General features: G+C 33.1%; 1 long non-coding RNA gene across 1 annotated transcript; it reads left to right on the top strand.

Moving 5' to 3' along the window:
- The first annotated feature begins 6266 nt into the window (after positions 1-6266).
- Positions 6267-14334, top strand: LOC111734229. The gene is made up of 2 exons (XR_002778378.1): positions 6267-7193; positions 12050-14334. It is a non-coding gene; the product is annotated as an uncharacterized LOC111734229 (long non-coding RNA).
- The last annotated feature ends 3198 nt before the right edge of the window (positions 14335-17532 follow it).

The raw sequence follows: 17532 nt of genomic DNA, 5'->3' as shown, positions 1-17532 counted from the left end.
CTTCTAAGTCTCTTGGATCCCTGCTTTATATAAAGACTTAATAATGCCTTTTTTTTTCCTTAAAGATATTTAATCACACTCACTACTCTCAGTCTCAGTCCCTGTCAATGTTAGCAACACTTTCGGCAGTGTTTGCTCAGATTCCCCTGGGGCTCTGAGGCGTTATGTCTCTGAAAATATGGCAGGAGGGGCCCTTTGGGTTGGCGGTTGGAGGATCTGGCTCAGCCTCATTTTTACAACCACGGCTGGTAAAAATCAAGTGTTTTTTCTCTGCCATACTGCTTCTTTGCTTTAGCTCTGATGCCTAGGCCCTGTCACCAGGTGTGTGGAGCTCACATCACTTCCAGTCAGGGCTGTTCAGGGAAGTCGCTGCACATTCTGCCCTCCTCCTCCTCCTACAGGGAGCTCCAGCGGTTGTGAGAGACAGCTTCTTTATTTTTCCCAGTCCACTGCCCAGTACCCAAGGCTCTGACCATGGTAGCTCTTAATCATAGATCCCACACTCAGACATGCTGGTGTGCAATTTTGGCTCTTTTTGTTGAGTTTCAGATGTTCAGCTTATTGTTGTTTCAAGGGGAGAGATCTGGGAACTTCTCTCACTCCACCATGTTTCTCAAACCTCCCTCACTTGTTCTTTAACCATTTATGGAATTTTTGTCACAGTATTCTATTAGTCTGATGTGACCAAATATCATTTTTCATTAGAATAGGAGACTTCAATTAGTGCTATTCAACTAATGATCTGCCCCAAAGAAGGGTAAATCAGAATCTTCTGGGGGATTCACCTTGAAGGCTGAGAAGAGGACTTATGGCATGATCGCTTTTCTAATATTTCTCAAACTACAACCATTGATTCTGCAAAGTACTTAGAGAAAAACACATGGAATCCTATATAAAATAATTAAGAGGAATAAATGAAGCATTTTCCATATGTGATTGCTATATTTTTAAATATCAAACATATCATAGTTAGTAATAAAAATGAAAATACTAGCAATACTAATTATAGCTTTTTAAATTGGGTGTCATTCTCATAAGTTAAGTACTTTACAGATATCATTTTGCTTAAAAGGTGTAGTAATATTTATCTTGATATATAATGTTGAAGATTCTAAAGCTTAGAGAGGTTAGTAAAGATCAGAGATGTGTATGGAGCATAGGCCTGTCTGATACCAAAGTCAGGGAATCTTGAACAATTTATTACACGAAATTTTTAAGTACCTGTCTTTTCTCTACTATTCTATTAAGGTAATTTTTAATTTGAGTTGTGCCTTTGGTAAATCATCTGAGTTATAAAATTTTTAATACATATTTTTTATAAAATTTCTCTTTGCCTCTTGTCCTTTAATCTCATGTATATCTTAGCATGTATGGAATATCATCTAATAGGACTCTTTCATTAGTTAAACTGAGATGTTGGAGTGCTAGAGTATCCAAATGCCTTGTGCATTTTAATAAAACATAAGCATAGCAATCTCTATCAAGGAATCTTGATAGAAAGCATATGCTGTAAATACATAAATGAAATTAGATTTTGAAAATTGAAAGTGACAGCATTAAAATAATGATTTCCTTGAATTGGTTGTCAGCAATTATTTTCAAGATATTACATAGAGGATTAATTAGGGACAAGATATCAAGAGTGAGTAAAACAAGGAGAAGAACTGATTAATAGAACTTATGAAAGTTTCTGGAGATAAAAAATGAATTAGCTTTGGAAAAAGGCTTGTGTTTTGAACAATGATTATAAAGAATGACAAACTAAATTTATGTTCCTTATTTCTGAAACATAAAATTCTCAGTGTGTGCTTTTGGATGCATATAAAATATAAATTAAACTGAAATGCAGGCCTCAAAAATATAAAAATTAAAAAATCAAAAGAAATCAGGAAATAATTAAGACACACTAAATTGTTAATTGTGTACTGTGTAGATAAAACCAAGAAATCCTTTACCTACTGTAATTTCCCTGTTTCTTCCATAGAAAGATTGTCACTATTTGACATTAAATATAGTTACTGTGTGGCCAAACTGACTATTATTAAACATATTTTCCTTAGTTGTAAATTTTCTTGAACATCAGTAATGTTCGATGTTTTCACCATCCTCTACCTCCTTGAAATTCTTCCTCTCCTTTGGCTAACAGTTAACTGCTCTTTTCCATGGCCTCTTCGGTGGCTGTTTCTTTCTTTCATTCACTAAATGAAGGTCATCTCCAAATTCAGTCTTTTGCTCTTTTCTCCTGCCACTCTCTCAGAGAGACCAGACTAGATGGCCCTGGAGGCTCATTAATTCTTCTCTTTTGACAGATAAACAAAGTGGGTCATTGTATCAGAGTTGGCTCAATGGAGCTAAACTGCCTCCCCCTGGTACAAACTGCTTAGCTTCTTCAGCTTCCCTGCCTTAAGGTATGTTTTCTTGACCAGGAAACTCCCATTGTTATGTGATCAATGCATTTTTCCTTAGCTTACTTCCAAATTCCCTTTCAAAATGTAGAGTAGTACTATTTTAATTCCAATGCTTTTAGCTCTTTTTATGGTGTTCAGATATGTACAAATTAGATTCTTCTCTCTATGGGTTAAGGAGACTAGGGAGATGCTTTTCTTTCTTTGATGCCTTTCTGCCTGATTTCCCAAATTAAACTTCATTTTGTGTTTATACCATGTGATGCTAGTGATCCCTTACATAAAACTCTCTTGGCTTAAGTAATCATCCTATGTGATTTCTTCCAAAGTCTATACGCCCAGTCTTGAACCTCTTTTGAATTTTCAGTTTATTTCCAACTATTTTCTTGATTTAACTTATGTCACCTAGGATCAAAAGTATAAAATTATCTTTGTTTAATTCCTTTCTCGTCATCACCAGTCATCAAGTCCTATCAACTTTTCTTTTGTATATGTTCTATATTTTCCCCATCTCACTGGCTATAATGATTAATTTTAGGTGTCAACTTGACTGAACCATGGGAAGCCCAGATAGCTGATGAAATATTATTTTTGAGTGCATCTGTGAGGGTATTTGGGATTTGAATCGGTATACTAAGTAGAGAAGGTCACTTTTATCGATGTGGGTGGGTATCATCCAAGTTGTTGAGGGCTGAACAGTAAGTACCAAAAGGTAGAGAAACAACAAATGTGCTCTCTGCTTGAGCTTGACCATCCATCTTCTTCTGCTCTCTGACATTGGTGTTCGTGGTCTTTGGGCCTTCACACAGACTAGGGCTTACACCATTTCCATTCATTCCTGTTTCTCAGTCCATTGGAATTGGTTTGAAATTATACCACTAACTTTCTTGGGCCTCCAACTTGCAGACAGCCAATCATAGCCATGGCATTTCTTATGTCTCCATAATCATGTGAACCAAGCTCTCAATATAAATTTATTTATGTCTCTATCTGTAAACTTATCTATCATCTATCTGTTTTTCTGTATGTCGTTCAGTCTGCTTGTCTATCATCTATCACCTATTTATATCTATCATCTATCATCTATTTTTTTATCGTTTATTATCTACTATCATCTATCATCTTTTATCATCTATCTATCTATCCATCCATCAAACCTATCAGTTTTGTTTATCTGCAGAACCCTAGGATATAGCTGAATACTTGTTCAGGCATAGACTATTCTTTTAACATTTACTTTATCTCTGTATAAGCTATCATACACAGTGAACTAACTTTTGTCATGTTATTTCTCTCCCTAAAAGGAATCTGCAAGCACATATTTTCTGCATTTGTATTTCAAATATTTGTGAAAAATTAAAACTGAAAACATACAGGTAGCCACCTACATACTCAGATTTCCCTTTTCTATTTTCAGATATCTTAATTCTGTAGACTTGAGGAAAAGGAGTACAAAAATATTTTAAAGAAGCATCTCAAGTGATTAATATCGGGCAATTAAAAAAACATACATATTTTGAGAAACACTGCTTGACAATGTTTCTTTTACTTAAGTGTTTCCCATTTGTCTTCTTCATGAATTCACTGGTACTGCTATGCTGCTCACTGTCCTCTGAACTCACCTTGTAAATTCCTTTCCTCAAGCTTTTTCTTCCAATTTTCTCCTTCAATCTTTTCTCATTCCTCTTCCACTACACTAATCAGAATCAATTGCATTGAACAAAACCAGTTCTTGCTTCAAATACAGTTTTCACTTCCTTCAAGAAGCTATTTAGTTCACCACAGCATTTATTCTCTTTATACTCAAATCATACATGTCTACATTTCTCTTATAGCAATTAGCCACATACTTCTTTGGTGTTACTACTTATTTATATGCTTACACATAATAGTTTTCCACCAGAATACAAACTCCTTGAAGACAACGATGTCATTCTTACTTTTCCCCTTACCTAACTCAGAAAAATGCTTCTGCTTATCAAGTACTCAATATATTCATCTAATGTATAGTTTTGGCATGATCCTTATAGCATAAAAATAATGTTTCATGAGCCATGTGACAGAAAACAGATTCATATTACATGTATTTCAACAATAAAAGGAACATTGTTGTTGCAAGTAAAATAATAATTTTAAAATATTAGTCTGCAAAAAGGTTATATATTTGTATACACACACAAGCAAATACAGTATTTTCTTGGTTTGTTTTGTTCTTGTAAATCTCTCGATGTGTCCATTGACACAATTTAGGATCTTTTTCCTAAATATAAGATATATGCCTTTCTGGCATAATTAAATATGAAATAAAGTCCAAGTCTTTGTGTCTATTATATAAATTATCTTGATTCTATATAATTGTAAGTAAACACACTAGCAATAGTCAAAGAATGATAATTATTACAAGAGGACCCACAAAGCCTTTACCAATCCATGTAATATAATCAAGGATAATAAGTAATATCTGATCTCAGGATCAAAAACTGCACAATCCCAATATCCTATGTTATACATATATATTTACCACTTTTATCTTAATGGCAGTAGTTCTGTTATTTGGCCATATATCTAGCATTTTATTATCATTTCATATGTTTATTCATAAAATGTCTTTGTAAATGTAATGCAATTTACAATCACTGAGAAGAATTATAACATTCTGTTTCTACTAATTAGTTGAGGTCAGAATTACATAAATGCTGGCCAAAGTCAATCATAACAATCTCTAAGAGCAAGTACAATATGAGTTTTGTATATAAATAATAAATGTCAAAAGGTAAAGTTCAATAGAGCAATAGATAACTTGACAGCATTTCTTTGACAGAAAATATCAGAGCATGCACTGCAGGGTGGAAAAATTAATTTTCCTTCTAACTTCTAAGGTCTTCTGGCTGGACTAAAAATCAATTTATCATGAGAGGTTAACAGAAAAAAAAATAACCAAATTTGAGAAAATACAAGGATTACATAAGAATATGAGACCAGATTAGTCAGTTAAGGCTTGTATGAAATCTTGAGCTAAGAAGACAGGGGCTGGGGGTGGGGGTAGTGGTTGTGGACTTCAAAATGCAGGACAGCAATTCACATGGAAATGGAAATCAGATGTTTGATAAACAAATGTTTGTTGGGCTGTCTTTAACAATGGGGCTTTTATCAAATGGGCCTTGCTAGTTTCTCCCTATCATACTAGTTCTTATTAAATTATAGCTATCTTTGATAATAGGACATTTCTTTGAGATAGTTATGGGGAAGTTCAGAAGTATTTCCTGAATTTTATTTTCTTAAAAATAACCAGCTTAAAATAATTAATACTGCACAGGGCATATTTTGGGATGCCAAAATCTGCTTCCCCTTAGCATCAAACATAATTTACTAGGTAGATTGTCTATTGTACAGGTAAAGGAGTTTTCACTATTTTCCCCTGAAACAAATATTCTCCATCTCCATATTTTTATCTATACTATTTTCTCCTTCAGGATCCATATCAAATAGTATCTATTCTGAGATCAGCCACATAGTACCTGTGTTCCCATTCAGCCTTGTAAAATAGGAGTTTATCTATGAAACAGTGAAGGAAGGACATTTTGGAGGTAATGGTGCAAGCAAAAGCAGCAAGGTGTAGTTATTTCTTGAGATTAAAGGAAAATACTTCAATGTGAAAACTGAGAAACACATTGCTAAGCAAAACAGGATCGAGAATCCCCCTGAAGGTGAGAAAATGAAACTTCTGAAGGTTCATTTTATTTATATTCCTTCTATGTGTTTTTCCCCCAGATCTCTTTCTATTACATAAACATAATGTTGAAATTTATTTTTTGTCACATTAATGGGAAGTTGTTTTTTGTATTTCCTTAGCATATTTAACCAAAATATTTTACAACTTGTTAAGGCTGGTCAGAATAGAATATTTTGTAATAGCTGTAATCGCTTTCTATTTATCATTTGGCTGCCACCTTAGACTTCACAAAATTCACCCATACTAGCATGAATCGTGTCCTGGAATTCTGGATTATAGAAAACCTGTTTTCTTTGCATGTTCTGCGGACTGTCCCTAAATGAAATAGATTTTCTATCCCCTCCTAGTGACAGCAAATGAAGCACGGTACTGAAACATTGGACCGCATTGTTCATCACAAATGATGGAGGTCTCTTCACCATACACACACCCTTCCAAAATGTGGCTGCCTGATCTCGCTTCGTATGAATTTCCAACATGAAAACTTCCAGGATTCTCTAATCGTTTTCACACTTTGTAGATGTTGGAGGATTCCAAGTTTGCATCAGAAAGTGCAGTTGGCAAGTGATCTCTTGAAACAATACTGCAGGCAATTCAATTTATCTATTTTTTAATTCCCAAACAGGAAACGTTTGGAGCCCAGATCAAAACAGAAGCTCGCAGAACAGGAGTTACTCAACTCACAGCTCTTAACTCAAGTATTATTCCTTAGAGGGATCTATCTTCCTTCTTAAGCAAGCATGTATACCCGTTTTAAGGCTCCAATAGGTTTTCAGTGCCTTAATTGAATGGCTCTCAGAGATGGCTACATGCATTTCACAACACATTTTCTGTTCATTTATAAAATGGCATTGCTAAGGACACAGATTACAAGCAATTCTTCACTAGAAAGATTTCTCATCGCATTCTATAATGACACTACAGGCAATAAACCGTGGACTTTCATTCTCCTTGACAAAGGGACACTGTACAGGACAGCTGTTAAAGACTCTCTCCCATAAATGACAAGCTAGCTAACACTCTATGAGTGCCGGCTTATTCAATCTGTTCAGATGGTAAGTTCAAACTCATGAGTCTCTAAAGAGTTTACAACTAGCTTTTTATTCTGAATACAGGTCACATCACGAACAGAGCTACATTCATGTCAGACTGGGTATGAAGTTTACTCCCCTCAAGAACACTAGGGCAAAGAGCTTGCCCATATCAAAAATGTATTACATGCATTACAAGAATTAACTGTAATCACTTTCTCTCTCTATATATATTTGGCTGCCTAACAAAATATTTGCTTGTTAAATCTCATTTCGATGTTTAATTATTAGAGGAAAAACCTGAACTAACACAGCACATTAGGAAATTAAAATTTAAAAAGTAATATTAGTATTTCAAAATATATAAATTAAATTCAAAGTATTCATAAACATTTACAAAAAGAGCTATAGGGAAAATAAAGATGAAGAATTTTAAAAATTAATATAGAACTGTAATATATAAATCTAGGTATTAAAATATGTTTCAACATTATAATGAAGATAAATTGAATAGGTATAATATGTATTCATTTATGTGAAGACAAAAAATGACTAAGGAAACCTTGAGGGTTATACCATTATTTAAACATGACTACAATGTAGAAGAGTGTCATACATTATAGGATACTTTAAAATAATATGAGAAACTCCAATTAATATTTCTCTTAGGTCAGCAACTACATGGTTGCTATCACTCTTTTCTTCCACATCACTGGCAGACACTACAAGGTACACAGAGTTCTCTTTCCCACTAAGCGCAATCCTTGTCAAGATACCTTCTAATAATAAATAGGAAAGCATTATTTGTCACATTTGTCTTAATCATAGAGTTTAGCTCAATTTCACTTGAAGAGTAGCAGAACATGCCACCCTAATTTACAACAGTAGGAGTTTAACACGTCACCCCAAAATATGCCACTTTTTGGTATATTGATTACTTTGAGCTGTAGGCATTTACAAAACAGCAGATTCAGGGAGAGGTTTTCTCTGAACTCCCTTTATCTACCTAAAGTCAGATCCTCAAAAAGGAACTCAATTGTTATAGACTCTCTCTCCCTAGGAGCTTCATCAACTAGCAAAGATTGATTATTATCACAGGAGAACAGACTAGCAGTGGACGGAACACCCAGACAAACTTTGTCACAAACTATTACATCTCCCATCTACTCTTCTAAGAACCCATTTATCCTTCCAAAGAAATATTTACTCTAAGAGGCTTATAATCCCCTTCCCTTTCCCTATTAAGATAATATTTAATCCTGAATTCTAAAGACACCTCTTTGAGTTACTCATCTTTCCTAGGTATCTCCCATGTATACATAAAATATACATGATAATAAATTTGTGTTTGTTTTTCTCTTGTTAATCTTTTTTAAAATTATTATTATTATAGAGTCTCAGCTGAGAACTCAGAAGGGTACAGGAAAAATTACTTTTCCTCCCCTACATAGTCATACTGCTTAAAAGAGAGAACGAATGCTAAAATTGATGAAGACTCAGAGAAAACTGCATAGAAAATAAGTAAGAAAATAAATACCGTCAGAACAATCTCAGCGTAAGAACTGACTTTCCAACTTTCACAGTTATCAAAACATTAAGGGATGAATTTCTCACAACTGTAAGTTTCAAAAGAGGCCAGCGACATTGTGGTAAAAACATTAGAAAAATCAAGTATTAAATTATTATGCTGACTAAATGATCTTCATAGTATATTTCATGCATTATATGATATTACTCTAAGAACAAAATTTTGATGAGTAAGATTAACCTATTTTCCTCTACTTCCATTGAAATTCATATTGAGCAAAATGGTTTAAATTAAGATATAAGATTGAATATAGATATAGAGAAGCTTCTTATTTGCCTGAATGGTAAAAGCTTGAAATTAATGCTTATTTATGTGAGGAAGGGGCTAATACTTGAACTCAATTCATTGCAAAAAATAATAAAATTGAAGTCATGATTTTGAGAAAGGTGTGTTTCAATAACAAAATATTTTTTAAAATGCCATTAACTCCTTAAGAAATTTGTCAATAAAAGGAAAGAGTGGAAAAATAAATAAATAATTTATTTATTTATCTGGGCATGCAAACTCTAAAACACTGAAATTACCGATATTTCCTAGTTTATCAAAAAGGAAAACTGAAAGAACCAAATAAAACAGAAATGATGCATTAAAATAAATATTTATTATGATTTTGAAATTGTGCAGTATATGTATGTTTCTAAAAATGTGAATGTTGTTTGCAATTATATAAATAAATATTATACAGTCTGAAGAGTTATATAGTTTCAAAAGTTTTAAGAGGAACTCAGTGTGTCCTGGAAAATGTACATGTTCATTTAATGACAGATAAAGCAAATAATGTCTTGAATCTCCATTTAACCTAATTGAATTGCTCAATTAAAGATTGGTTAGAAGAGGTCACGAAATTAAGAAAATGAGTCTATTTCAACTATGACAACTGCTGTAGAAACTGAAGAAAATCAAGTGCAAACTTATCTTAAGGATTTCTGTAAATCAGGCCATTGTAAAAGTAAACATATCTGTATGAGGCAAATTGCTTTTCCATTATGAGATACCTTCTACCCTGAAAAATCATTGAAGCCAGACCATCAGGAAGTAACTTTAGTTCACAGGATTTGAGAAAAGAAAAACATCAAATCTTCTCCTACACATATAAAATATCCCAATATTATAAATTATAAACAAAAAAAAATATTGTTAGGAATTTCTATTCTAATCTTGACAAGCTAAATTAGTTCATATAATATTTAGAATGGTCTTTGTAAAATCCTTGACCAATTTTACCAACTTCTTTATTATTTATTTATTTATTTAGTTAGTTAGTTAGTTAGTTAGTTAGTTAGTTATCAAAGAACCATTAGCAGAAAGGAAGTTTTTAAATATGAAAATAGACATAATAATTAAGTATGCAAAAGGAAGGTTTGTATTGCTACTTTTACTTTGGTAACCTAACCTACTGATTATCTATCACCAAAAAGTTAGCTGGCAACCCAATAGGTTTTTCTTCTTTAGTGAATATTAAAGTATTTTCTATGATGTTTATTATAATTTTAGAGAATAGAATGACAGTTCTCTTGCTATATTCCAGCAACCAAACGTCAGTAGTTCAATGTTTAAATGTTTTTAATTAAAAAAAAACAACAATGGATTTTGTTTCTCTGTCTAGGTAGGACAGGAACATTGGAAAATGTTTCGCCAAATAGTAAATGCCACCTCTCAAGTCTTTTTGATAGCTTCCACAAAGCTAGTATGCATCTCATAACTCTCACCTACACTCTGTCATGCTTTATTTTTCACTTCCATTTTTTTACTTTTGTGATGAAGATGGTTAGACTTCATTGGAAAATGGAGAAAGCAATTAATTATAATCAAATAGCCAAAGTTTGGCTTGAAGTCCAGGAAACTTTAGTCTGGTATATATGATATCTACACTTGATAAGCTGAAATAATTTGAAATGATTTAAAACATCCAAAAATTTTTATCTGATACATGTTTTGCATTCAAAGCAAAAAAAAAGTATTAATTCTCTAATTATTTTAAGGAGAAGGTATTCTATTTCCCTAATATATATTTAAAAATGCTTCTATACCATTACACCATTAGTTTATGTACCGAATATTATATGTTCTTAATAGAAACCAACTTATTTTAGTGTATCTACAGCAATCATTATCTATAATGTGTCTAAAATTGCATGTTTAATGTTCTACATCTACACAAACACCATTTTCCTTTTCCTCAGTAATAGAGGTGGAACTTAGACAGAGTTGCCTAACAAGGAATGGCATTCCTCTGCCTTTTCAGAGCTAAGTGTGCACATTTGCCTGCATTTTCTGGATAAAAACTGAGCTGATACCAAATTTGCAACTTTCATTTCATTTGGATCAGAAAGTCTCCAGATGTGGACTTCTGCCCATTTTCCATTTCCATGAACTGAATTGGCAGTGATTAAAGTTATTTTGAAACAGAAGGCTAAACATAGAAGGCACAAAATTAGCCTAAGGCCTTGGATGACTACCTGGAAGAAGATCATACAGAAGAGCCACCATCAACTGACACACTCATTTTAGACTGTCACATGAGCCCAATGTACTTCTTTCTTTGTTCTTTAAACCACTGAAATTTAATAGTGTCTTTTTACGGCAGCCTAACCTAACCTAACTAATCATTTTATTCTGAGATTTAAAGATTTAATGACTGGCCATTTCAAAAATAAGATGATAATTGGGTCAAGGGAGAGGTTTAGGTTAAGAATCTAGTTCAAAATTCTAAAATAAATGAATATTTAGAACCTCTCTTTAATACTTAGTCATACATTTAAAACTATGCTTTTCCTAAGGAACCCAAAAAGTCAGTATTGAAATTAAGACATTCCTGAGTTCTAAATACCAAACCTCAGCTCACAATGCTATTTATCTTGTATAACTGCCTTTAATGTGTAACTCATGAGCATTTCCCCCACACACCGTACACAAAACAGAAATCTTACATTATAAATCTGTGTTCCCTAAAATTTGATCACATGAAGCAAAAGTTTTTCTACCTGACACAAATTTGTTGGAGAGGTCAACTGCTACCTCTATCCTTTTAGGGGTTTTTGGCTAGACTTAATTATTAAACTAACATCGGACTAATTATCAGGAGACAGCATACATAGTTATATAAAGTTTACATGCCCCTGGAACCCTTACAAGGAGATGCAGACCCAAAGGAATGACAGAACCTACAGGCTTTCATATTATGTTGAACAGAGAGAGAGCTAAAGGGAGATGAGAATTAACATAGCCTGTTTGTATCGAATTCTCTTGGTATTGACTCTCTGTTAAAGAATTCTTTTTTCTCTTTATGCAGGATGGGCATCTTTCACATTGGAGTTTTTATCTTCTGTTTCCAGGAAGAAAAGGGGTGATTTGAATGCTCTTCTTGCACTTGTTGTTTTTTAAGTGCTTTTAACGCAAATAATCCTTACACCAAGTACCATAATTATGTGTGGTATATTATGATATTCTTCAACTCTAACACAAAGGACCATCCCTAATAATTGAAGATGAATAACAGAGTTTGGCATCTCTGGAGGTTATGTGAACCTAGTTGAGGTAGGAAATGAATTTGAAAAAATAAGAGAGAGAAGGAGACATGAAGTTTGCAACAACCAATCCTCTATTTTTTTCTTTTATTTTCTGTTAAGAAAAGAGACTGTGTTAGCCATCACAGCAATCTGAAATAGTGTATTTTGCCAAAGCTAGTAGGTGAATATATAAAATATATATGCATAAAAGTATTCTACCATGAATGCTGTTTTAAAAATGACAAACTGTGAAATATTGCAGTATAATGAGAAAAGTTTCTAAAATGGTTATATCATTAGTTGCTTTATACTAATAAAATGTTGACACACTGTGTTAGTAGAAATAGTACTAGCTAACATGGTAGATAAGCCCCTAAATTTCTTGCTCACAAAGCAGTTCATTGAGGGCATTCTTACTTAGGTAGCTATTCTCCAAGCTATGATTCGGATGCCTAATCTCCTTTTATATCGTATTTTTATAATAGTCAACATATGGCTCCCAAGTTTCCGATTTTTTTTTTTTTTTTACCATTTCACACATCCAACAGAGGAAAAGATTAAGTCAGACCAGGAAATGATGCAGACCATATTGTTCCACATGGTATTGGCCAGAATTCAGTCATATGGCTCCATCTAGCAAGTGAGGTTAGGAAATGTAGTCTAACTGTATGCTCAGGAGTAAGAGGAAACCAGTTAGGAGGCCCGGGAATTCTCTGCTATGTACTTCACTAAAAATCTTTGAAAGCATGATCATTGATAAATGATAAAGAGATGATTGATGAAGAAGATAATCATCAGCTTTAGTTTCATAGTTCATTCCATGTTTTAGGTCGAATTTAAGCCTACATACACATTTAGATTCAGTTATTCACATTTATTCAAAAAGTAGTGAGTTCTGCCAATACTTAATATGACTTTTTTATTATCCAAATTTCTGGGTGCCTTATAAAAGACAAAACAATCCTGTCCATTATCCAAATACTACTGAATCCATTATGGCAATTCTATTGATTCATAATGTAGGATTTTCTTCAAAAACTGCAGTATGCAACGAGATCACCAAATTGCTTTTATGCGTTAGAATAAGAAATGAAGTGAGACAATCAGAGCACTATTTGCAATTGTTAGAAATGATCCTTTGGAAGGTCAAAAATTCTTCCCTATGTGCTCAAATGACTGCTATTAATTTTAGAACTGAATAATTGGCTAGTATTTCTTCTCTAAGTTAGCGACTTAATAGAATCTATTTGCAGTTAGTAGTTCTATGCAGAGAAGGTAAGGAATGGTAAATTATTCATTGACAAAAATTATTTTTAAATGGTGACAGTAAATAAAGACAATTTAAAAAAAAAAAGAAAAAGAATGCTAATGGAGCAATGTCCCAATGAGATCTATGACCTTGGCCTTAGTGCCACAATATTTTAGCTAGGAAAGTTAATGAGCAACATGATAGGATAGACTGGAGAACAAAGTTGGGAATTTACTGAGCTGAAACTGTGAGGAAGTTTTGGACCCATCTCAAATAGTAAGTGCATTTATTTGTGAATATCTCCTACATAAGTTGGTAAGCAACACTAGTGAGTTTTCGTCCACCTTGGTTCTTGAGAAGACCAAAGTGAAGACTTTCAAGGAAGATCTCAAAAGTAGAAAACTGTATGTTCCATAGCAAATGTTTGGAGTCTACAGGTTACTATGTCAACAAGAAAGGAAGGGATTTGGTAATAATATACATAATGAAAGAAATAGCCTTTAAAAGAGATTGCCAATAATTCTTATTGTTTTAAATATAGTTTACATCTCAATGTCTTACATATGTGTTATATAGGATTTTTCTACTATATTTATATTACATAATTTAATTTAGTGTTTAGATATTATAAAGACAACATTTTATGAAAGGAGAAAACTAGTTGGTTGAGTGTAGTAAATGTTCCCAGATGCATCACCTACCTCCTCCTACAGTATCTTAGTCCCTGCTCTAACTGGTAATTCTTAGGTAGCTTTTAGAAATTATCATAGGAATGAAATCTAAATTCCAGAGTATAATAAACTGGTCTATTACAGGAAATCCTCTTTTTTCTTGAGTCTCAATTAGTATCGTTGTATAACTCACACTTTAGCTCTACATAGACTAAATTACAAAAATATTGTGGAATCAATACATTCTCCCATATTCCTTATTTCTACTTCTGCATATGCTGAGTCTTTTGCGTGGAATACCCTTCCACATTTTTGTGGTGTGGCTAAACTTTCCTTTCCTTTGAAATACAGTTCAAATCTATGCTGATAGTATTCAGACACAGTTAAATATTTCCCCAACATGCTTCCTCAGTACTGTGAGTTTCTATTATTGTGTTTCACAGTGTATTGTATTTTTCATATACTTCTTTGTTTTCACCCATGGTTAAATACCTCCGGAATACAATGACTGGTTGTCTTTTAATGATATGCCCAGAAAAAGTAAATCATTGTGAGAATACTATCTCCTGCAAGTCTTAACATATTAATAAAGTACACTAATGTTTTAACTTGGAGACAAAAATAAAACAAGCATGAAAGAAAATTCTACTATTTTCAAGAGAGCATTCTAAATCTTTCTATCACTTATCTCTAATTATGAAGCAAACCTAAAATACAGTAATTTTAATTTCATTATTTTTTCAATACATTCTTCACTTCCTAAAGACACACACACACACACACACACACACACACACACACACACACACACACACCATGGACTGAATTGTTATGAAGCCTTAACCCTCAATGGAACAATATTTGGAGATGGATTTTTTGCAGGGAATTAGGTTTAGATGGGCCAGGAGAGTGGGGACCTTATCTTGGGATGAGGGCCCTTACAAGGAGAGACACCTGAGAGCTTGCTTGCTCTCTCTCACTTTCCTCTAAGTGAGGACAAGTGAGAAGGCAGAGTTCTGTAAAACTGGAAGAGAGACCTCAGCAGGACCTGACCGTGCAAGCACCCTGATTTTAGAATTCCATTCTCCAGAACTGTGAGAAAATAAGTGTCTGTGGTATAAGACACCCCGTCTGTGATATTCTTTTATGGTAGCCTGAAATGTCTAAGGGAGTATACACACTAACTCTATAGTTATACTATATACTGTATGCACAAGAACACATATATACTCTTCGATCTTTAAAAGATTTTTAAAAAAACATTTTTATTTTAATGTTATTTTCTTTTCAGTTATAGCTGACATCAACATTATATTAGTTGCAGGGATATAGCCAAGCGTTCAGACTTTCATATAACTTACGAATTGATGCCCCTGATAAGTCTAGTACATGGCATCGAACATAGTTACTATAATTTTATTGACTATAGACTCTATGCTGTACTTTATGTCCTGTGACTAGTGACTATTTTGTAACTACTAACTTGCACTTCTTAATCCCTTCACCTTTTATACCTGTACCCCAACCCCTCTTCCCATCAGGCACCCATAAGTTTGTCCTCTTTATCTATAAGTCTGTTTCTGTTTTTTTTTGTTGTTGTTGTTTATTTTGTTCTTTAGATTCCACATATAAATAAAATCATGTGCTATTTGTCTTTTTCAGTCTAACTTATTTCAATTAACATAATACCCCCTAGGTCCATCCATGTTGTCACAAATGGTAAAATTTCAATTTGTGTGACCGAATAATATTCCTCCATATATGTGTACCATGACTTATTTATCCAGTCATTTTTTATGGTCATGCATATCACTGATCTTTTTGGAAAATATCACTTCAGATATGTGTCAAAAATTAGAAAATATAGAGTATCTGGTAAGAAACCAGATGTCTACTTCTCACCAATGAGATCATTAGTCAGTTGTATTTTAAACCCAAACACATAATGTTGTATTTTTCAAAGATTGTTTTTATTATTTTTAACAAATCCATTATTCATCAAAGCATTACAAAAACTGATATTCTTCACATGAAATTGTCATTTTAACTATATTAACTTTTAAAATAAATACAATGTTAACTTAGAAGAGCTTAAACTAGAATTGGAAGTCTACCTCATCAAGAAATTCATATTGCATTAAATTTTAGAGACCAAAATAAAACAAAAACCTTCATGTATTATAATACCAGATAGGAATCAACACTATATTCCTCTTGTGTGAAGCATAGGATTTCTCCAGGATGTAAGGCAAGAATTTTCTCTGTGACACTGCTGGACATCACAGCTCACCATCATCAAAAGCAACAACCACCAACTTAAAGAGTAATAAAAATTCAAGTTAAAGAACCTAACAAGAAAGAAATAAAGCATCATTTTACTCTGTATATTTTTCATCACTAGGCTGCCTGGTTCTAGAAGGGGGAGAACTTGGTGGCAGACATTGTCCCAGTGTACGGTATACATATTTTCATTTAAGCTTCACAATAATCCTGCTACATAGATGTTATTTTTATTTATCCAATGAGAAAACTCAAGGAAATTCAGTTACTCACTCTATGATAAAAAACTACTACCAATAAAGCAAGACTGTGATACAACATCCTTCTAATGATAAACTCTTTTCCACAATTCCACTGCTGCCTACAGTGAAAACATGTGTCTTATAAACGCTGACATTTTTTTTGAAGTGCTAGTACAGACATGTCGATAGCAAAAAGTTAATGGGCATGCAACAAAAACAAATTAATTTTTCCAATGAATTAATTGTATGCAGGATTATAGGTCAGAAATACCTAATCTGGAGGATAAAATTGGAAGTCTATGCTTTAACACGCTTTGATATACACACTCTTAAAAACAAATGCAACATATAATATCAGTTCATACAGTAGAGCAGAAATTGTCCAAATAATGCAAACTCAGGAAAAGCTTTAGCCTCAAGATGTGATGGTTTTTTATTATTTATTACTAAAATACCTTTTATGATTTATCTTTTACTTGATAACCTATATTGTGTCAAAAATAATTCTGATGTTTAATAAATGTTATTTACAAAATTATGTGTTCTCTGTAATATATTTTTAGATGCTGGACATTACTAGTCTAAACTAAGTCATCCTACAATATGGAACCATAACTAAGGTTCATCTAGAGAGCCAGGATTTACACGGGGTACACTACAGACAGAAAAATTATTCTAAAACTGATAAAATATGAGTGTCTTACAAGAATCCTTGTTGAAGAGAAAGTTCATTTTTTTCTAAAGAGCTATCTTTGATAAAATATTGAAAGAAGAATCATCGAGACAGCATCACAGCTGTCCACTTATTTCTCAGTTCTGGGTGA

Source organism: Pteropus vampyrus, unplaced genomic scaffold (genome assembly GCF_000151845.1).
Source record: "Pteropus vampyrus isolate Shadow unplaced genomic scaffold, Pvam_2.0 Scaffold884, whole genome shotgun sequence".
In the NCBI taxonomy this organism is placed as follows: domain Eukaryota; kingdom Metazoa; phylum Chordata; class Mammalia; order Chiroptera; family Pteropodidae; genus Pteropus; species Pteropus vampyrus.
The sequence above is the reverse complement of the archived record's forward strand: the minus strand, read 5'-3'. Positions and strand labels throughout refer to the sequence as shown.